General features: G+C 42.5%; 1 protein-coding gene across 1 annotated transcript in view; it reads right to left on the reverse strand.

Annotated features, from left to right (window-relative positions):
* Window positions 1–22,164, reverse strand: part of MYO3B (myosin IIIB) — a gene marked incomplete at its 5' end in the record, with an annotated part of 536,872 nt that overhangs the window by 3,616 nt on the left and 511,092 nt on the right. The gene's annotated exons all lie outside the window — the stretch shown is intronic.

Consider the following 22,164-nt stretch of genomic DNA (forward strand, 5'->3'; position numbering starts at 1 on the left):
GTTTTTGTGTGGTGGGGTGGGTGGGGGGGGGGGGGGGGGGAATGGCTTGTACTAGTGTTTACTAAAAGGCTTTGAACAATACCACTGATGCATACAGTGTCCGGAGGTAGTCTAAAGGAGGAGAAAGGATGATTGCATGATTTCATGAGCTCATGCAGCAGCTTCTTGTTAGTCCTGATTTCAGAACCCTGGACTAAGAGTGCACTAGAGAATAAGAAACTATGTGTCAGATGACGTCATGATTTATTTCCCTCCCAACCAAATGATTGTCGTGGAATCTCCTATCACTTTGTCTCTATATCGCAATCAGAATTGAGCAGTTCTAACTTCTTGCACGCACACACACACACATCATAGAATATTGTTCATGAATATCAGCCTAGAGAAGAGATATCATTTTCCTTGACAGGGTGTTTATCATAAACTAATTATTCATTAAAAAATGTTGGAGATTTGTACTTGGAATCATATTTTAACTTCACTTGAGATTTCTCCTATTTAAGGAAATTGTGGAGAAAAATTTGAAGTTAAGAGTGTCTCAGCAGGTCCAGCAGGTGGTGTCATGGTTAAGGTGCTGGACTCCCACGAAGTCGACCATGGTTTGAGTTCCAGACCCCGTGACTTGAAATGGGTGCATGTACTTGCATGCCCCAAATCCCAAGAGGAGAATGAAGGAGGGTCAATTATGGTATGGCCACCCCAGAGGGGTGATTTTTTACTTTTTGTCTGTCTCTCTGGTGAGTGCATGTACCCTATAGCAAAAATAAAAAGAGTGACTCAGCAAGCACTGCTCTGAGTAGCAAATGATCTGTTTTGTAAGTATACAGTTTTGTATCTTGATTTTTCTTAAACTGGAACATATCTATGTTTGCACAAGACTATTAGAACTGTACAAGACTTTCGAAACCGTCCATTCTAAATACCCATCTTAAAATTTTTTTTAGAAAAGAAATTGAGACCTTTAAATTTTGAATGATTTATCTCAAATCAAATAGCAGGGTAGTGACTAAACCATAAGACTTTTACCTTTTGTTCTAGCAGGTATTTTCTTTAAGCTACAGTGTATTGTCTTCCTTAACAAGAAACTTTTCTTTTTTTTTTTTTTTTTTTTTGTCATAGGGGGTATGTGCTCACAGGAGAGAGTAAGAGAGAGGGAAAGGGAAAAATCACACACACACACACACACACACACACACACCAGTGAGAATGGCTCTCCTCCTCCATTCTCCTTTTGGGATTTTGGGCATGCATGCACATGCACCTGGCATGTTTTTTCAAGCTGCTGGGTCCAGGAGTTGAACTATGGAGCCAGCCACATGGGATCCAGCCATCTTAACCACCATACCATCTACTGACCCAACAAAAAACTTTTTTTAAAGTCGCAAGTCTAAGTAGAAGTAAGCTCAATGAGAAGTATTAATTAGGATAGCAAAATGATGTTGCTTGCAAAGGGTTCCAATAGTCTGACAGACACTCTTGTCCACATCTGCTGGGACACTGTGTGGAGCACAGGACTCCAGCCTATTGTGCTGGCATTGTCCTTAGAGTACAAGAAATCCAGAAATGAAATGTGGTTGTTTTCCCTCTTTGCCAGAAAGTATGTGTGCTTGCCAGAAAGAGCGGGAGAGAAAGAGAGAGGGAAAGAAAGAGAGAGAGAGAACAGAGAGAGGAAGTACCCTCCAATAGGGATTGGTCACATCACAATCTCTTTTCTATTTTCCCATCCTGTCAAATTTGGGGCAGGCACACACATGTACCCAGGGGGTTTTTCAAGCTGCCTCAGTCAATCATGTGGGATCCCTTTACCACCAAGCCACGGGGCCATCATGAAATATTTTTTTCCATTGGTTCCAACCTACCTACTTCCTGTTTGTTCTGTAATATGGTAGAATGAGAGATTGTGAAGCCCTTTGGTGTAAGCTCCTTTCTGATCTGTAGATTAATGAGCAGAAGTCTCCAGAAGCCAGGTTGCTAGTGTGAACACACACTGAAGGTCGGACATCTTATTCCCCTTGACTTTCTAATATCACAGGAATTCTCTCTATGGCAACTCAACAGGCTGATCTTAAATAGTTTTGGGGTTCAACTGAAGTTCAGCCTAGTTAACTGGACTTTATATTTGTATAGTGTTTACACTTGACCAGAGGCTTTTACTTTTATAGTCTCAACTGGCAGTGCTTAATATATAAAATGTGGTTTTCAACTTTTGCCCTTTGACAAAGACGCTGTTCCATAGGCTGGTGTTCTTTTCTTTTCATTTTTTTGGAGAGGTTTTCGCTATAGGGCGTGTGTGCTCACCAGACAGACAGAGAGAGACAGAGAGACAGAAAGTGAGAAATCACCCCCCAGGGAGGATGGTCATGCCTCAATCCCTTCTCCTCCATTCTCCTCTCAGGATCTTGGGCACGCACGCACATGTGCCCAGCGTGAGTTTTAAGCCACCGGGTCCGGGACGCGAACCGCAGTCGACTACATAGGAGTCCAGCGATATAGCCACTACGCTAACTGCCGGTTCCAATTCAAGCACTATTTTAACTCACAAATGAGAAGTGTTTTCTCCCAAGATCTCAGAGATGAAGAAGGACGTTACTTCCTCTAGTCCATTTGACTGGCTGAATTACAGTTATTTGGGCTACACATGGTACCTCCTACACTGTCCCCTAAAACTTAATCTTTCACTTTTCATCACCTGTCACAGATGTGCCAGTCCCAGGAAATGTCCAAGCAGGATTACAGGGAGGAAGGCCAACTACAGGAGGGCAGGGCAGCGCATCCAGCTACATATTTCCTGGCCCAGTGGGGCAGTGTAGGCTCCTGGCCCCTGTGGACAGGATGGGCTGCGAGCAGGGTTCTGGAAGGAAAGGAAGAAAACAGCCCGGGACAGTCCCTGGGCCTCGGTAGGCACAGGCACAGGCACAGGCACGGGCCCTTTCTGAGCAGCGTGACTGCTGGTCTGATTGCCATTTTGCAGATGAGGCATTCCCAGAGTCACTTGCCAAGTAAAGCATCCCCTTGAAGCAAACAGTGTTCAGTGTTCTAGATTTACAGATGGCAAATCCCGTATGAGGTTACGAGATATACTCCCAGGGCATTTAAATAGGATTAGAGTTATGCAATTAATTTGCAGAGTCTGCCAATTCTTTGCATAAGGGAGGTACATCATTTCTCTGACCAAGGTCCTCAGGGCATTTGGAGGTGACAATAACCCAGCTGTCGGTGGGATACTCTTTCCATGAAGGCTGACCATGCTGCCTGGGACTCCCGAGGATGCTTTCATGAAACAACTTCCAGAGGTGGCTGTCTGGTCTGGTCTGGGTCTCTTCTCTTTTCCATTTCATTTCTACGTTGCAGTCTTGTAGGTAAGGTAACTTTTTCTTTTCTCTATCTCATTTTGGGAAGGACAAATAACCCCAAAGAAATAACAGAGGCATAGGGAGATGAGCACAGCAGGTTAGGGGCAATGCCCAACGGAGAGTTTTTCTTTTCTTTTTAAAGATTTTTTAAAAAATTTAATTCCACTTGTCGTTATTTTTTAATTTGTCCAGAGAGAGACAAAGAGAGAGAGAAAGGGAAAGGGAGAAAGCAAGCTGCTAGGTCCGAGACTTGAACCATGGTTGGCCATGTGGGAATCCAACACCTTTAACTGCCATGGCACCTACCCGGCCCCAAGAGTTTTTCAATGTCCGACTGAAAATATTTTCTTTACACTGCACCAGTAGTTCAGCTTTTTTTTTTTTTTAAATAACAATTATTTTATTTAATTTTATTTATTGTTATTAACTTTTAATATTTCCAGAGAGAGACGCATACACAGAGAGAGAGAGAGGGAAAGTGAGAAAGCAAGCCTTTAGGTCTGGGACTTGAGCCACGGTCCACCATGTGAGAGTCCTGCGCCCTTAACCGCCACATCACTACCAGTACCACTAGTTCAGCTTTTAAAACACCAATGCCCAGATCAAGGCCTGGCCATCAATTTTTTTCTTTTCTTTTCTTTTCTTTTTTTTTTTTTTAAGGTTTTTGCCATAGGGCATCTGAGCTGCTAGGGAGAAACAGAAAGAGGGAAAGCAAGAAATGGTCTGGTATTTGGGGCACACATGTATATGCGTCAGGTATGATTTTCAAGCTGCCAGAACGGGGACTCAAACCATAGGCCATGTGGGTGCCTTAACCACCATGCCACCTACTGGTCCCTCTTTTAAAAATCTTTTTAGGTGGAGACCAGCAGATGGCATAATGATTATGTTGCTGGACAAACAGGTAGTCTACTGTGGTTCGAGTCTTAGACCCTGGTGGCTTAAAACATGCCAGGCACATGTGAGTGCGTGCCCAAGATCCTGAAAGGAGAATGAAGATGAGATTGCGGTGTGGCCATCCCCTGGGGGTGGAATTTCCTGTTTTCTGTCTCTCTGTCTCTGTCTCTCCAACAAGTGCACACACCCAATAGCAAATATCTCTCTTAAAAAGAACCCAAAAACCAAAAAACGAAAAACTTTAGGTAGGTTCTAATCTGCAGCCAGGGTTGAAAACTGCTGCACTTGGGACCAGCAGTTAGCATAGTGGCTATGTCGCTGAACTCCCATGTAGCCGACTGTGGTTCGAGTCCCTGACCCAGTGGCTTAAACTGACACCAGGCACGTGTGTATGCATGCCCAAGATCCCGAGAAGAGAATGGAGGAGAAGGGATCGCAGTGTGGTCATCTCCCCTGGGGGGTGATTTCTCGCTTTCCATCTCTCTCTCTTTCTAGCAAAAATCTCTCAAAAAAAAAAAAAGAAAAGAAAAAAGAAAAGAAAACTGCTGCACTTGACAATATTACATCTTTTCTTCCAATAAGAACCATGATAATTAGAAACTCAGCAATTAGCTACACTACCTTAAAAACATAGTCTAGGAAGAATCTTCCTAATTGCTGTAAACCACCTACTCCTGATATGCTCTGAGGCATGGTTTGTTTCATGGGTGCTTAGGGCCTTGATAGGGAGTAGGAGGCAGAGAGTTCTGCCCTGGTAGTTTAGATTTTCAACTTTAAGTCATGGCATGGGGGATAAACCTCTATGGTTTCTCTTTTGCTTTCAAATCTGGTGAGTCTGGGGATCAGCAGTTGGCGTAATGGCTATGTAGCTGGACTCCCACGTAGTCGACTGCGGTTCAAGTCCAGGGCCCAGTGGCTTAAACTCATGTTGAGTACATGTGCATGCATGCCCAAGATCCTGAGAGGAGAATGGAGGAGAAGGGATTGCGGTGTGGCTATTGCCCCTGGGGGGAGATTTCTTGCTTTCTGTCTCTCTGTCTCCCTCTGTCTTTCTGGGGGAGCATGCGGCTAAGAACAAAAACCCCTAAAAAAAAAAAAAAAAAAAATCTGTTGAGTCTGAGGTCCAGAGAGCTTAGGTCCCTTTGCTAATCTCCCATCAGATACAGGACTAGAACTCAGGATTCGATTTAAAACACTAAGATCTAGGCCTTGGCCTCTAATACGATGCTTATTATTTCTCTGTAATGTTCTCATAAGTTTTTAACCTCACCAACTTCAACTTTAGGGAAGACTAAGGAATTCAGTGAGCTTTTGTAAAACACATACACACACACACACACACACACACCAGAAACAGAGATTTTTCTCCTGGGGTGCATGTAATTCAGATCTTGCTTTCTAAGATGAAAGGAAAGCTACAAATTTTCCCAGTTGCCATGTTATGTCATGAATAATCTTCTTCAAAATTGCAAAATTGCTACAAAGAAAACATTCCTGAGTTAAATTAGTGCCTGTGGAAGATGCTGGAGTTATAAATTGTCTATGTGGAATTTTCTACTTATTAGTTAGGGAGGTGGCAATAACTCCCCCAAAACCATTTCATAGCCCGCCTGGACACACTTGACACATAGTAACGAGTCGCGACTCTTCCTCATCCTTGTTGTTAAGGTCTTTTCCATCTATGTGGCCTACTCTGGTTCTCAGACTGTAAATTGGGTATTATCAAGGCTTCCCAGAGGAAAAGGGCCTTTTCTGTCCTGGGACATCTTTGAGGAAGCTGTAGTCTACTGAGGAAGGAGGCAAAATCAGTTTCTTGAAAACCAAGTTCATTAGTATATTTTCTGAATGTTCTTTCAATATTTTGTTAGGAATATGTATTCAGTTTTGTTTTTTTTTTTAAGTTAAGAAAGATCATTCATTCATCTAATTTGGGTTTTGGCTTTCTATCTCACCTAACGATAAAGTTTTGTTTGCTTATTTATTTATTTATTTTGCCTACTATTAGCCTACTTCTAAAATAGTATCTTCCTTTTAGAGTTACATGTTTTAAAGTAATAAATGAACATGAAGTCCAATAAGTTAGCCAGTGAAAAAATCTGACTTTTGTCCACTGTCCAATCCTGTCCCTGCCATTGTGGTAACTGGTGGGACAAGTTTCTCAATCTGTCTTCTAGAGATAGCTTAAGTGGCATGATTTCTAATGTTGACTGGTATTACCTTTTATGGATGAACCATGATTATTTTATAACAATTCCTATTATGGACATAGAAGTCACTTCTAATATCGTTTCTATTGGGTTGTCGAAAAAGTCATGTGTATTTTTTCTGTTTTCTATGCAAAAATGCATCGTGACTTTTCTAACAATAAAATATACTAAATAATGTTTGAGGAACATACTTACAGTTCAATCTTTGACAAAGTCACATAATTTCTTAGGATAAATTTCGAAAAGTAGTTATTTGATAAAGGACATACATAATTCAAAAACTTATCATTTGTTTTTCCAATTGTCACCCTGAATGTGTAGCAAAATACACCTCTACTCCTATATCTAAGAGTACCTATTTGGTGGAGCCAGCATGTGGCATGGTGGTTAAGGGTGCTAGACTCCCACATGGCTGACCATGGTTCGAGTCCTGGATCTGGTGGCGTACTTTCTTTCTTTTTTTTAAAATTAATTAATTATTTTTACATACTTTCACTGAACATCATCACAACATACCAAATGTGATTTTCCAGCCAGAATGCACTGTAAAGTGACTTAATCATACATGATATAATCAACAAATAATTTCTCATTTCTTGTTTCTTGTGTGTATATGTGTATGGATATGTGTGTGTATGTATATATACACATTTCCCCCTATTTCTCACCCTGTGCCATTTCCCATCCTCCTCCCACCCTATCTCTGGTTTCTGCAGTTGCTTTCCATTCCTTTATTCTTTCCCACATTGTATTGATTCACAAAATATCTTAAATAATCTAAATACTTTCAATAGTAAGTTCAGTTGATAAATACTTATTAATGAACAAAAGTTGACTTTAGGCATGAAACTCTGTGGGTAGAGTGACTATAAAATATCACATAGCTGAGGCTAAATAGCTTATGGTAGTTACTAAATAAGTATTTTTTAAATACATTTTTTAATTTTAGGAAAAACAGTCTTAGCTTTAATAAATCAAAATCAAAGAATGTTAAGAGAACTTTGCTTAATACCTAAAGCCAGGAAACAGGTTAGGATTCTGTTCGAATAGTAGGAATGTGGACCTGTCCACAACTCGAGAGAAGACAAAACTCCTTAACACTGGAGAGCAAAGCATAGAAGGCCAGTAATGTTTTAGTCAAAAGTCATATAATTCCATTTCACCAGTTCAAACTCATGTACTTTATCTTCTGTTGTGTTTTGATCTTCCTGTTTAAATTACAGCTTGCTTTTTCACTTTCTCTCTCTTTCTCTGGTCAAGTTAAAAAAAATTAAGTAATGAATAAATAAAATACAATAACATAATTCTTAAAAAAAAAAAATGAGTACCTATTTGCAAAGCCCTCAACAGCATGGGATAGACCTCACAATTCACGGGGTGCGACAACGGGCACCTCGTTTGTGTTTCTAGTAGACTTTCATTGATGACTTGAGAGGGTCAGTGATCCCTGCTCCCAAGTTTATGAGCCGTTTGTGTTTCAAGATTCTTCCTGAGCTTGAAGTGGCAACAAAGTTCATAGGTCCTGGCAAGACTTAAAATGCATGAAACAGACTGGTGCCTGCCTGGTGGGATGGTGGATGCCTGATCCCAATAGCTAACACATATGGCTATTCGGTTTTTCTTTTTCTTTCTTTTCTTTTCTTTTTCTTTTTTTTTAAAGGTTTTTGCCATAGGGCGCATGTGCTCACTAAAGAGACAGAGAGACACTGAGAGGAAAAGTGAGAACCAACTCTCCAAGGGGGATGCCCAAACCTTCATTTTCCTCCTGGAATTTTGGGCATGCATGCAAATGTGCCCAGTGTGATTTTTTTAAATTTATTTATTTTTGGGAAAGGTTTTTGCCACAGGGTGCATGCGCACACCAGAAAGACAGAGAGAGACAGAGAGACAGAAAGTGAGAAATCACCCCCCAGGAGGATGGCCATGCTGCAATCCCTTCTCCTCCATTCTCCTCTCGGGATCTTGGGCACGCACACACATGCACCCGGTGTGAGTTTAAGCCACGGGTCCGGGACTCGAAATGCGGTCAACTACATGGGAGTTCAGTGACATAGCCATTATGCTAACTGCTGCCCCCACCCCCACCCCCAGTGTGATTTTTCAAGCTGCCAGGTCTGGGACTCGAATTGTGGTCAGCCATGTGGGAGTCCAGTGCTTTAACCACCACACCATCATCTGGCCTCCAGTCCCCCCACCCCCCCAGTGTGATTTTTCAAGCTGCCAGTCTGGGACTCGAATTGTGGTCAGCCATGTGGGAGTCCAGTGCTTTAACCACCACACCATCATCTGGCCTCCAGGTAGGGCTATTTCTAAAATTAGCACATTGTAGGGAGTACTTTTCAAATTTCTGTCATTCATCTACCTCGTAGACATTTTAAATCAGATTCAAGATCACCTATATTACTCTTTATTTAATATTTTGAAATCAACTTTTTTTTAAAACTTAAATGAATTTCTTTAAAAATAAAACTTTACCCATCACTGTAAATGGAACACCAGCACTCTTCGCTATAAACAGAAGTAAACACAATGAAAATAAAACAGCATCAGCACACTTGAGCTAGATTCTGTTTTCCATAGAAGGTTCTGGGTTTCTTAAAAGATTTTTTACAAAGAGATGAGTAAATGTGCATGGAATTTAAGATATACTAGCACCACGAACACTATCTCCTTAAGGGAATTTGAAGAATCTAAACTGAGAATTGAAAAATGAGTACCTTTCTTTTACATAATTCAGTTTTATTTAATAGCACATCCATACACCATCTAAAGTCAATCTGGGAGACTGCCAGTGGCCCCTATCCCACAAAAAAAGCAAAAATACTGGAGTCAGAAAACCTGAATGTGAATCCCATCCCTGGCACATATTAGAGGCTTGACCTTGGATGACGCCACTTGCAGGGCCGTAGTGAGAAGACAGATAATGTAAGAAAAGAGGAAACGTGGGGACGCAGACCCAGCAGCTGGTGCTCAGGGGTGGACTTGCCATTCCGGGGCGGTTCCCCACTCTGGCTGAGCATGGGCATCACTGGAAGGGCTTGTTCAATCTACAGATGCCTGACTTCACCTTTGGAAATCCTACATCAATCAGTAAAGCACAGGGCTCTGGCATTGCTATTGTTTAAAATAAAGCCCCTCCTTCTTCCAGGTGATTTTAATTTATATCTAGGGTTGGATTTAACCCTTTCTTAAAAGTTTGGATGGATTTTGGGACCAGCAGTTGGCGTAATGGCTATGTCGCTGGACTCCCACGTAGCTGACAGCGGTTTGAGTCCTGGACCTGGTGGCTTAAATTCACACCAGGCGCGTGTGCGTGCCCAAGATCCCGAGAGGAGAATGGAGGAGAAGGGATTGCAGAGTGGCCATCTCCCCAGCGGGGGTGGGGTGATTTCTGTCTTCCTGTCTCTCTGTCTTTCTGGAGAGTGCTTGCATCCTATAGCAAAATCCTCTCAAAAAAAAAAAGTTGAGATGGATTTTGCTGATTAGGTAGCTGCCATTTTCAAATGCTGGCATCAACGCAGAGAAGTTTTAACTGGGCAAAGGGAATTCTGGAAAGGGGAAGCATCCCTAATAGGGCTCTGGGCACTGCCAAGCCTTTGCCCTGCACTGCAAGATGCATCAAGTGGCTTGAGTCCAAAGAAGACACGAGGGCACCTCATTTCCCTGGACACTAGGAAAATCATTTCTCTTATTCCAAGAGAACAATTGTTTGCTGACCACGGACATATTATTTCTGGTTTTCCAAGTGTTCATTGCTGCCCTGTGCTCTTCTAGGGGCTGGGGAATGAATGAATAACAAAGTTGAAAAGCCCTCTTGACCTAAGGAGACTCTTTAAAGCAAAATATAAATGTAGGACAAAAACTGGGGGTCCCAGGAGGGTTGGAACCAGCAGAAAATGTTTAAAAGGCAAACACTTAGAATCAGTTACACACCACCAGCCTTAGTTTGCGGCTTGCTTTTTTCCTTTTTGTTTTACTTTACACAATACTCAGACTACTTGTATCATGTCACATGATATTGAGGTGTTTTAAAAACTGCTATTCTGAGGTTTCTGGAAGTCCCCTTCCACTCTGGTGTTTCCATGCAGTGATGACTAACTTAATCTGTACCCTCTTCGACAAGGGTTGTTAACTGGGCCCAGCACGAGGGGGCGGGAATTAGGGCGAAAATGGCCATCCAATCTGCACTCAGTGGGAAAACAGCATTAACTCTGCTTTTTAAAAAATGTCAACTGAAAAATCTCAGACTTGCATCGGATGCTAACGTGGACCCACAATGCCAGGCGGCAGGCTGGGAGATGTCATTTCTGGACCGCCTAATGAGATGCAAATCACCTAGTGAACTACTAGGGAGCTGGGAAACAATGTCCTGAGTAAAAGCAGATAAAACCGGAATGAAAGCATTTCTTTGAAGATTGGGACATTTTAAATACTTGAGGATATGGGACACCAGATAGTGCTGGTTTTACTAAACTGATTGTGACCGGGTCTTTGATTCCTGTGGCAGGGAACCCTGGGGCACTCATCCCCAGCTTTGCCTCAGACTTAGTTGGGTCATGGCTCCACTTCCTGCTATTACTGTGCGAAGGGCTGGCCAGCTGTGGGGAAATGGCCCTGGACACGGGGCTAGAAGACCTGAGCACACATAGTTCGAGTTCGGCACTTACTGCCATGTGACCTTGAGGGGGCTGAACTGGTGTAGTGCCTTTTTATACAGGATGGCGGTGTGGCAAACTATACTGTTCTCTCCTACAGATTCTAAGGCGCTCTCCTTGGAGTTCCTGAGTGTGAGCACCACGCGCGGTGAGAGGTTTGCCTGATGGGGTCTGTTGCCTGAAGCTGGCGTGAAAGCAGGAAGAGTGAGAACCGTTAGCCGGGAGGCTCTTTAATGTCCCTTCCAACTTTAAATTCTATAACTGCAGAGTAATAGCCACTTAACCTCTTGGGGCCTCATCTGTGAGACAGACATAAATGCTTCTGACTCTCAGCTTGTTGGAATGTAAAGAAGACCAATCAAAATGTGTCCAGGCTTCCAAGGGAAAAATTCTCTGTGACTACATCCGAACTTCACTTGAACACCCATATTCGTTCAAAGAGCAACGCTGCACAAGGTGGGCTCATCCGAACGACTTTCCGGGTCATTTGGCTACTGATGGACTAAAAGACCTCATTATAACCTCACCTACTCAGCCTCAGTCCAGCTGTGAGTAAAAACTGCAATGTACAAGTTAATATTGCACAGCTGTACAAACACTCATGTGGACCCAGAAGTTCTAAATTATTTTTACACAGAGAAAGGGCAGTCAGAAGTATGAATGGCATGATTTGGAGAAGGTTAAACATACAAATGACTGGCAAGGACATGTGTATGTGAGGGTGATTTAGAAAAGAATGTAAGCAGTAGACCGAATAAAATCACAGGTATGATTTTTATTTAGTATTCAATGAATGAGATGCATAAATGAAAGCAATGAAGTATGAGTGGTGAAAAATTTGATAATTATAAATAGTTCTCTCAATCTTCACCTCCAAAAAAGCCAAGAAAGTAACAAGTATCTGGGAGAAACAAAGATTAAGTAGTTATGTTTGGGTTACTTTTCCTATCTTGTGCTGAATTTCGGAACACATTTCCTTAGTTCCTTATAAAATTAAATTGAATCCAACTATCCAGTAAACATCTAAAGATTTATAAAAATAAAGGGGCACAGAGGTGGTGGTTAAGGCGCTGGACTCTCACGTGGTTGGCTGTAGTTTGAGTCCTGAACCCAGTGGCTTGATTTCTCTCTCTGTTTCTCTCTGGTGAGTGCACATGCCTGATAGCAAATTAAAAAGCAACAACAATAAATAAAATTAAATTAAAAAATAAAACAGTGGGACCCAAAGCTTTCAGTTCTTTGCTCTAGTCAAGAGTTTAGACTTCAGTTTTTCAGGGCCACACAGTACTACTGGATTTCTTTGTTTTCTTACAGTCTGCAATGCGGTAGATGAAAGGCCATTATGGAAACAATCCACAAAATGATCTCTCGCGTCCTTCCCATCCAGAGGAAGTCATAAGAGACTTCAGTCCCTCCACTGGACTCAAAATTCTCAATAGATTAATGTCATTGACTTTTTTCCTTTTAAATTCCCACTTAATAAGTAACCTTCCTGATCAGTATAGTGATAAACATCTTTTTAGCATGTCACAGAAACAAGCCACACTAAAAACCCAAGTAAACACAACTGTTACCAGCGTATCTGAAAATGAGCATCTCCTGTGTGACAAGTGACATGGGCATTGACAAGGAAATTAGTTGTCACCTTCCCACAGGCTTCTTTGTTGTGACTGTCCACTGACACACACAAACTGCTCTGGTCACTAAATTGGCTAAGAGATAGTCCTAGTGCAATTGTTTCCAAATGCACATATTCCAGGGGGTTCCTTTCAGGGGGTTCCTAGCAGTGGTCCTCAGCCTTTGACTCTTGAAAATTTCTCTCTCTGTTTCTCTCTGGTGAGTGCACATGCCTGATAGCAAATTAAAAAGCAACAACAATAAATAAAATTAAATTAAAAAATAAAACAGTGGGACCCAAAGCTTTCAGTTCTTTGCTCTAGTCAAGAGTTTAGACTTCAGTTTTTCAGGGCCACACAGTACTACTGGATTTCTTTGTTTTCTTACAGTCTGCAATGCGGTAGATGAAAGGCCATTATGGAAACAATCCACAAAATGATCTCTCGCGTCCTTCCCATCCAGAGGAAGTCATAAGAGACTTCAGTCCCTCCACTGGACTCAAAATTCTCAATAGATTAATGTCATTGACTTTTTTCCTTTTAAATTCCCACTTAATAAGTAACCTTCCTGATCAGTATAGTGATAAACATCTTTTTAGCATGTCACAGAAACAAGCCACACTAAAAACCCAAGTAAACACAACTGTTACCAGCGTATCTGAAAATGAGCATCTCCTGTGTGACAAGTGACATGGGCATTGACAAGGAAATTAGTTGTCACCTTCCCACAGGCTTCTTTGTTGTGACTGTCCACTGACACACACAAACTGCTCTGGTCACTAAATTGGCTAAGAGATAGTCCTAGTGCAATTGTTTCCAAATGCACATATTCCAGGGGGTTCCTTTCAGGGGGTTCCTAGCAGTGGTCCTCAGCCTTTGACTCTTGAAAAAAACTGTTTTTCAGGGACTCAGTTGCCTTATTTAGTCAAAGAAAATATTAGCCATCAGAAGCCTGGTATCGTTTATCTGATAATATAGAGAAAAATCAAGTAACACGAGCTCTCCACTGGAGAGAGATTGGACATCCGCGACGGTGCTGGGAAACGGGCCATCAGCCCTGAAAGGTGGGAGGCCCTGGCTGACTTGGCACCTTCCCACTTCCAGCTCTCACCGCCTCTCCTCCTCCATGAGACGGGACCCAGCAGAGAGGGGTTAAATGGGTTGAGGAGCCAGTCCAGCCGGGGGTCATTAGCAATCAAGGACCAGCATTAAAAGGCAGCGGGAGACTAAGGGTCTCTGACAGGCTTGGCTCCAGGCACCATCTGGAAGGAAAGAGGCTCTGGAAACTGGATTAAAAAAAAAAAAAAATTAAAGAAAAAAAACCCAACAAACAAGAGAGGACATCATGGAGACCTCTTCTTGAAGATACAGACATGTAGTCATGCCATTTGGGATGCGGACCTTCATTGAACATTATGTTATTTTCAGAATGGGCTCTCCGTATGAGTAAGACTAGCCGGGACTGGCCGATGGCGTGGTGGTTTAGGGCGCTGGACTCGCACAGGGCCAACCGTGGTTTATGTCCTGACCTGAAAGCTTACTTTCTCACCTTCTCTGTCTGTCTCTCATTCTGTCCCTCTCTGGTCAAATTTAAGTAAATAAATAAAGTTAAATTTAAAAAAAAATCATTAAAAAAAGGGAGCAAGGCTAGCCAAAAGGTAGAGTAGCCCCATTTCAGGTCAGTCCCTGGCCTTGGGATTGGGGTCAGCCCAGGACCAAGTCTAGGAAACTCTAGCAGGTTGATAGTGGCTAGTGTTTGTCACACCCATACTCTCTACTGAGGTCTCTGCATGTGTGAAGTGTGGGGGGCTGGACTCTCAGCAAATAACTCACTTAACTGTATTCCATACACTGCAGTACAATCAGTAACTAAACAGAAAAAAACCAGGCAGCTTTACATAGGCTGTGTTTAAGTTCATCATTTAAGTAGTAATTTCTGACACACAGAAAACTTTAAAACAATCCTAGACTCACTTGCGAAGGTAATTTGTACCAAGACATGGCAGTCAGGGGTATCACGTATTGTATATACCTGGCCACAGACTTGGTTTATATTATTGATTAAATTGTTTTTCTCATTCCTTCTTCTTTTCCTTTAGTCTTTCCTCCTCTTATCTATAAATATGTAAGAAAGAAAGTGTTTAAAACACAGAATTTTATTTCTTTTGATCATAGATTGCTAGACTTAGAGAATAGTGATGTTTTATAAAGTGATCTTTAAGATATATTACAATGCTAATTTAAATAAGCTTCTAATCTCATGGGGGAATCATTAATATTATAGCTGGATTCGTAAGTGGGATTTGCATTCCAGTTCATTAGTGGTTTTACATTAGACTTCTGTGTACCTTTAGTTCTGATATCAAAGCAGCCAGTGTAACTGCAATGCTGGCTGATTGCAGGTTCAGGTCCCTGGTTGACCTGGAAGATGCCAAGCACCTGTGAGCCTAAGACCCTGATGAGCTTGAGGACTGAGGAAAGGAGTCACAATGCAATGAGACCTTGTGGAGGGTGCCCTTTCCCTCCATGGCAGGCTCATGCTCTCCCATGAATAAAATAAGAAGGAAAAAAAAAAAAAAACACTGAAAACAAAATAAAACAAAAAACACTGAAAACGAAACAAAGCAGCCAGTGCAAACAAAAGGACTTGGGGCTATATTTTTTTTCCAGAAGGTGAGATATTTCTGCTAAGATTACTTTCACAAAGATTTTGGCAAGTTTCTACATGCGAGGAATATGGGGGAGGTAACAGGGAAGATCTGGGCCACGGTGGCTCAGTCACGTGGTGACCCGATTGGTGAGTAGGGTGTAGCTGGCTGCTGATCTGGGCAGCGGGCATCATAACCAAGGTGGCAGGCAGAGCAAGATTCTGAGCTTTGAACCTGGGCCATTTTAAATAACCACGTCCTAACTTTGACACTTTATGTCCACAGCTGGCTACCCTGTCAGAGGTAGTGTATGGATTAAAGATCCAGTTCAAAGAACAGAGCTTGTTTAAAAAGAGAGAAACAAGTCCCCAAAATAGTGGGTGTCACAGAAGGCCTGGATAGATCCTGTCCTGACAGGTCTGTAGTTGAACTCACTCTGGTATTGTGGGTCTCATTGTTCTCACAAAACCAGTGTGACTACATTAACATGACATTTAAATAGTGCAAGCCCAGCACTGATCAGAGTTACAACGTTCCTGGAAATGGATATGAGAGGTATCTTTTAAATGGCTTAGTAAGGTTCCAGCAGGGGAGATGGTGGTTAAGGCACTAGAATTTCACATGGCCAACCGTAGTTCGAGTCCTTGGGCCTGGCAGCTTGCTTTCTCACTTTCTCTGGTTAAATAAAATAATAATAATTTTAAAAATTAAATTAAGTAAATGGTTTGGTAAAAAATCCAAACTTGCGCTGGCAGTTGGCATGGTAGTTAAGATGCTAGATTCCTGCATGGTTGACCACAGTTTGAGTCCTGGATCTGGCAGTTTGATTTCTCCCTCTCCTTTCTCTCTCTCTTTGAGTTAAATAATAATAAATACAATTAAAATAAATAAGTCTTTAAAAAATAATAAATTTAAAAAAAATTTAAACTTGAAGCCTACTGTCTAATCTTTTTTTAAAAAAGAATTACTTTATTTAACCTTATTTATTTATTTATTTACTTATTTATTTTAATTTGACCAGAGAGGGACAGAGCGTGAGAGAGTGAGAGAAAATGAGAAAGCAAGACTCCAGGTCTGGGATTTGAACCATGGTCAGCCATGTGGGAGTCCAGATCGTTTAACCACCCCACCACCTGCCAGCCACACTTCTTTCTCTCTTAATGAGAGAAAGAAAACATTTGTTTTGCTCCAACTGCCAGGGTAGGACCCGTGTGCTCTCCAGAAAGACAGAGAAACAGAGAGACAGAAAGCTAGAAATCACCCCCCACGGGGGATGGCCATACCACAATCCCTTCTCCTCCATTCTCCTCACGGGATCTTGGACATGAACACACATGCTCCAGGCGTGAGTTTAAGTCACCAGGCCCAGGACTAGAACTGCGGTCGACTACATGGGAGTCCAGCGACATAGCTATTACACTAACTGCTGGTCCTGTCTACTGTCTAATCTTACACTAAAACTTCATATGAGAGTTTGTATACTGATTTAGCATGGAACATTGTTGCTAAACTAGGCTTCAAAACTTTAATGACTGGCTTTATAATCTGAGAGATATTTATAGAAATACATGGGGAACCAGCAGTTAGCATAATGGCTATGTCGCTGGACTCCCACATAGTCCACCGCAGTTTGCGTCCTGGACCCTGTGGCTTAAAACTCACGCCAGGTGCATGTGCGTGCGTGCCCAAGATCCAAAGAGGAGAATGTAAGACAAGGGATTGCGGCGTGACCATCCCCCCCTGGGGGGTGATTTCTTGCTTTCTGTCTCTATGTCTCTCTCTGTCTGTCTGGCGAACGCATGCGCCCTATAGTGAAAACCTCTCAAAAAAAAAAAAAAGAAATATATGAATAAGCATGTTTATATGCTTGAATATTAATGTCATAAGAAACTTAGCAGGGATTTGGGGGAAGACTTGAAAGAGAAAGTTTTCACTGTATTCCATTTTGTATTGCTTAAGGCTTTTGTTTTAAAACCTGTGCTTGTATTACTTTACATGATATTTAAAAACAACTCTTTTCAGCCCGAAAACATTAGAAAATAGAAATGAGAAATTTTGATTCCTTTCTAATCAATTAAACCTTAATTCTGAATATTTGTAAGTAAGATGTTTTGCAAAGACTCAGGTACAATTTCTAGCCCTAGGACTGTAGAATAGGCTAGAATTAGAAGTCTTAACAATTAGCCATATGGTAATATTAGAAATTATTGATATTCTGAGCACTAAACAGTTATGGCTTTCTTATATGAAAGTTGAAATGTGGACTTTCTTTATTTGGAACTATATGAGTAAAGAAAGTGAGAATCAGATTGTAAGTATTCAGAGATTAGAAACCAATTTAAGGGTAAAAATACTGGGATACTTGGTTTTTGAAGTTAAGATTGGGAACCAGCAGTTAGCTTAATGGCTATGTTGCTGGACTCTCATGTAGTCGACCGCGGTTCGCGTCCCGGACCCGGTGGCTTAAAACTCACGCCGGGCGCGTGTGCGTGCGTGCCCAAGATCCCAAGAGGAGAATGGAGGAGAAGGGATTGCGGCGTGACCATCCCCCCTGGGGGGTGATTTCTCACTTTCTGTCTCTATGTCTCTCTCTGTCTGTCTGGAGAGCGCACGCGCCCTATAGTGAAAATCTCTCCCCCCACCAAAAAAAAAAAGATTAAGGTACCACCACCCCAAATTGCAAGTTTACTCCCTGTGAGTGAGCTATATGCAGATTATGTCCCTGGGTGAGCTATATACACGAAGCAACACATGGGAAAGACCCAGTTCTTATATTCAGAGTTTAAAATCTGGAGGATTTTAAAATCCTAGATTTCAGCTGGGACACCAACCCAGGGTGCCCACCCTGTCTATGTGCCATTTCCCCTTGATGCCAGTGTGGGTATGAAGCTCACGCTCCCTGCCGTGCTTGAGCCTCTGACCCAGGAGTTGCACGTCTTCTGCCAGTTTCTATGGAAATGTGGCAGGCTAATCTCTCAGACCCTCATAGTCTTTGATCTAAGTATCCTCGTCTCCATTTCACAGACAGCGAAACAGGCAGAGAGACCTGGTGGCTTTCCTAACGTCATGTGCCTAATAAGCAGAAGAGAAGCTGAGATTCCGATGCTGGTACTCTGTCTCTACAACTGAGCAGCTTTCCCCTTGTTTTAATTGCCAGAGCGTACGAGCACTCGTCAGAGAGACAGAGAGAGAGAGAGAAAGCATTCCCTCGCCCCAGCTCCAGCGAGGCGTCATCATGCTGCAATCCCTTCTGCGACATTTCTCTATCTGTCAGAATTTGGAGCTTATGCCCGGCATGTTTTTCAAGCCTCCGGGGCTGGGATTTGGACTGTGGTGGGAATCTGGCTTCTTTAAGCACTAGGCTATGGGACTGGCCCTAAAATCGAGCTCTTAATTATTATAATATAATCTTTTTTCTTTTCTAAGTACATTTTTTTTTTTAATTCATGGCAGGGTGTGTGCATAAGCATGTGAAAGTAAGAGAGAGATGAGCACCTTTCATGGGGTCTGGTCATGCCGAGACCCCCTTCCTTCAGCTTCTAATCTGCTGGATCCAGGGCACTCGTGTGCATGCCCAGCGTGTTTTTCAGGCTACCAGGCTGGGGATTCATTTGCCATGTGGAATCTGCCTTCTCTTGAGTATACCACCACTGTGCCATGGATCCAGCCCCTATATACTTACTAAGTGGCCTCAGCCTGTGTTACGCATAGTGGAATTATTGAAATACAGTCTAGAAAAGCAAATTTAGAGTTTTGCCTTATTAGACTGAACTGTTCATATGACATTCTTTTATTATTATTATTACTATTATTATTATTGTTTTATCTGACCAGAGAGAGACATACAGAAAGAGAGAGAGGGAAGTGAGAAAAGAAGCCACCAGGTGTGGTATTCACACCCTGTGTAATTCTCTCCCCTTGAGCCCCATGACTTGCTTTTAATAAATAGAATATGGCAGAAGTGCTGGGCTATCACTTCAGAGATTAGGGCTCAAAAGGACTGTGATTTCTAGCTCTTGTGCTCTCTCTCATTCTCTCTTGCTATGTTGTGAGGCAGCCCTGTGATGTGTGTTGAGAGGATGAGTTGGTAGTGGAAGTGGATTTTCAACCCACCCCCAAGTTGAAACTTCAGATGAGATGGCAGATCTGGACTTGACTGCAAACTCATGGCAGACCTTGAGCCCACAGCAACCAGCGAAGTTGTGCCTAGATTCCTGGCCTACAGAGGCTGCGATACATAATAAATATTTGTTGTTTTTTCTTTTTTTGAAAGGTTTTTGCTATAGGGTGCGTGCGCTTGCCAGAAAGACAGAGAGAGACAGAAAGCAAGAAATAACCCCCCAAGGGGGATGGCCATGCCACAACCCCTTCTCCTCCATTCTACTCTTAGGATTTTGGGCACGTGCACACACATGGCCGGCGTCAGTTTAAGCCACCAGGTCTGGGACTCGAACTGCGGTTGACTACATGGGAGTCTAGCGACATAGCCATTATGCCAACTGCTGGTCCCAATGTTTGCTGTTTTAAGCTGCTAAATTTTGGTGTGGTTTGTAAAAAGCAATAGATAGTAAATATACTTACTATTCCTTTCCTCACTTATTTTCCTCTGTCTACACTGAGTTCCTCGCTGTTTCTTGTACATACCAGCTTTGCTCCTACCTCAGCACCTTTGTACCAGCTATTCCCTTCCTCTGCCAAGAAAGCCCTTCTCTCAGATCTTTGTATTTCTAGCACATCTTATTCCTGGTACCTCATTCATTTTGTTTTTATTTTCTTTACAGCTTTTATCACCTTTTAATATACTATACAAGTTATTTTGTTTCTTGTCTGTCACTGCCCAATGTCAGCTCCACTGGGGCAGAAATTTTGGCTTGTTTCATTCACAACTTTTCTCCCAGTGCCTAGAACTATACATGTTGAAAGTATTGAGAAAACACATGTGTGGTGAAGGGAGAGAAGAGGGTATGTCCAGAGTTGGAAATGTTGGGTTTTAGGTTCCTGTGGGATTTCCAAGTATAGATATAAGTGAAGGCAGGATCAGAGAGGTGAAGAGCAAGAGCAGAAGTGGCAATTCTGAAACACAGGAAGGAGGGGGTTTCAAAATGAATGAATGGCTCCACAGTAGTGAATGCTGCATAGAGGCAGAGGGGTCATTTAAGCTAAGAAACAGAAAGGGAATCTGACATGTAATAATTAACAGCTGTTTTGAGGATGCATTGAAGGCAAAAGTCAGATTAGTGAAGATGGGAGTGAATGGGAGGAGAAGAGGGCCAGAGAGTAAGATACTCTTTAAAGGAACATGTCTGACAAGAGCAGAGAAGAAGCAAAGGGCTCATGTTAGAAAGGAACTTTACAATGACAAAAGAGATTTGAACTTGTGTGTTGTCTTGGAGTTAAGACTGAGGGAGAGAGAATAAAGATAGAGTTGTGGTCTTGAAGCAACACAAGACAATGTGATGTAGAGCCTTATGTACAAGGTGTGGCCTGTTGACCAGATCAGCATTAGTTTAGAGCTTTTTAGGAAGTTGGGATCTCAGCCTGCCCTAGACCTACTGAATCTGAGTCTGCATATTAAGGTTCCAGATAATTTATATGGACATTAAATTCGAGAAGTTGGTCTAGAGCACAGAAAGGAGGGAGTGCAGATCATGGAGACAGGAAGGAGCAGCTCCTGAAGGGGGTAGGTAGATTTAACGTTTGGAAATCTATGTGGAAAATAAAGGGCATTCCTTCCTCGTGGCCTCTCCCCATTTTAAAGAGCCAAGGGATCCAGGGAGCCTGCTGACGGCGATGGAGATCACCATCATAGCACTGCTGTGCATTGAGTGGCCTGCTCTGTGTCAGGGGTCTACTGGGTGCCTCACATAGATTATCCCATTTAATCCTCTAACAACCGTACTAGGTGAGAATTATTGTCCTCAATTTGCAGAGGATACATCACTCAGGTTTACTCAACTACGAAGAAGAGAGTAGAGGCTGGATTCATTTGGCACCAAAGCCCACGTCCCATTGGTTATGCTCCATTGGTTCTCCTGCATGTTAGTGGTGGGAGAGGTGGGAGGGTGAGAGGACGGAAGTGAGTGAAGAAGCTTGACACAGATGCAGAAGGGGATGAGACTGGGAGCTTGTCTTGGGGCTTGCCTAATACTCGGGAGAGTTTTGTAGGCCAAGCTGGGGCTGGGTATGATTGTTCTATAAGCAGCAATAATCTGTACTGATGTGCTTTTCAGTAGTAGCTCCTAGGGTCTCAGTATCAGGCGCAGTAGCAGAGGAGGAAGGATGGATAGAAGGACCGAGGTGACTGTCAGGGTTGAAAGTTGACTTAAGGTATCAAATGCTGTGAGATCCCGTCAGTGTAAGCTCAGCTCCTCGGCAGGTGTGAAAGCTAAGAGCTGGCAGGCTGCATTGTGTTCAGTGGTCTAAACCAAAAGTTGGTGGAAGGTTGCTTTTATACTTCTGAAAAGTAATTACTGGAGTGAGTGAGATTAATAGAGAATCTAATATTGATACATAGGCTAGTTTGCAAGAGTTGGTGGGCAGTTGAGCAGTTATTGAAGAAGTCCAGGTGGATGGAGAGACAAGCTGGACTATGGCCCTTTCTTTCTCATTACCAGACTCACCTACTTGGGATGGGCTGTCCACCAACTTAGTGTTGTCTCCGGTCCCACCTGTTCTGCATGGGAGCTTCTCTTCTTACCAAGAACAAACTTCTTCCAATGCACCCAGCCTGGAAGAGCTTATGGTCCTTAAAAAGATAGTGTTAGAGTCTTTTGTACAGTGAGAAGGAA

This window comes from Tupaia chinensis, unplaced genomic scaffold, assembly GCF_000334495.1.
Source record: "Tupaia chinensis unplaced genomic scaffold, TupChi_1.0 Scaffold000056_1, whole genome shotgun sequence".
In the NCBI taxonomy this organism is placed as follows: Eukaryota; Metazoa; Chordata; class Mammalia; order Scandentia; family Tupaiidae; genus Tupaia; species Tupaia belangeri.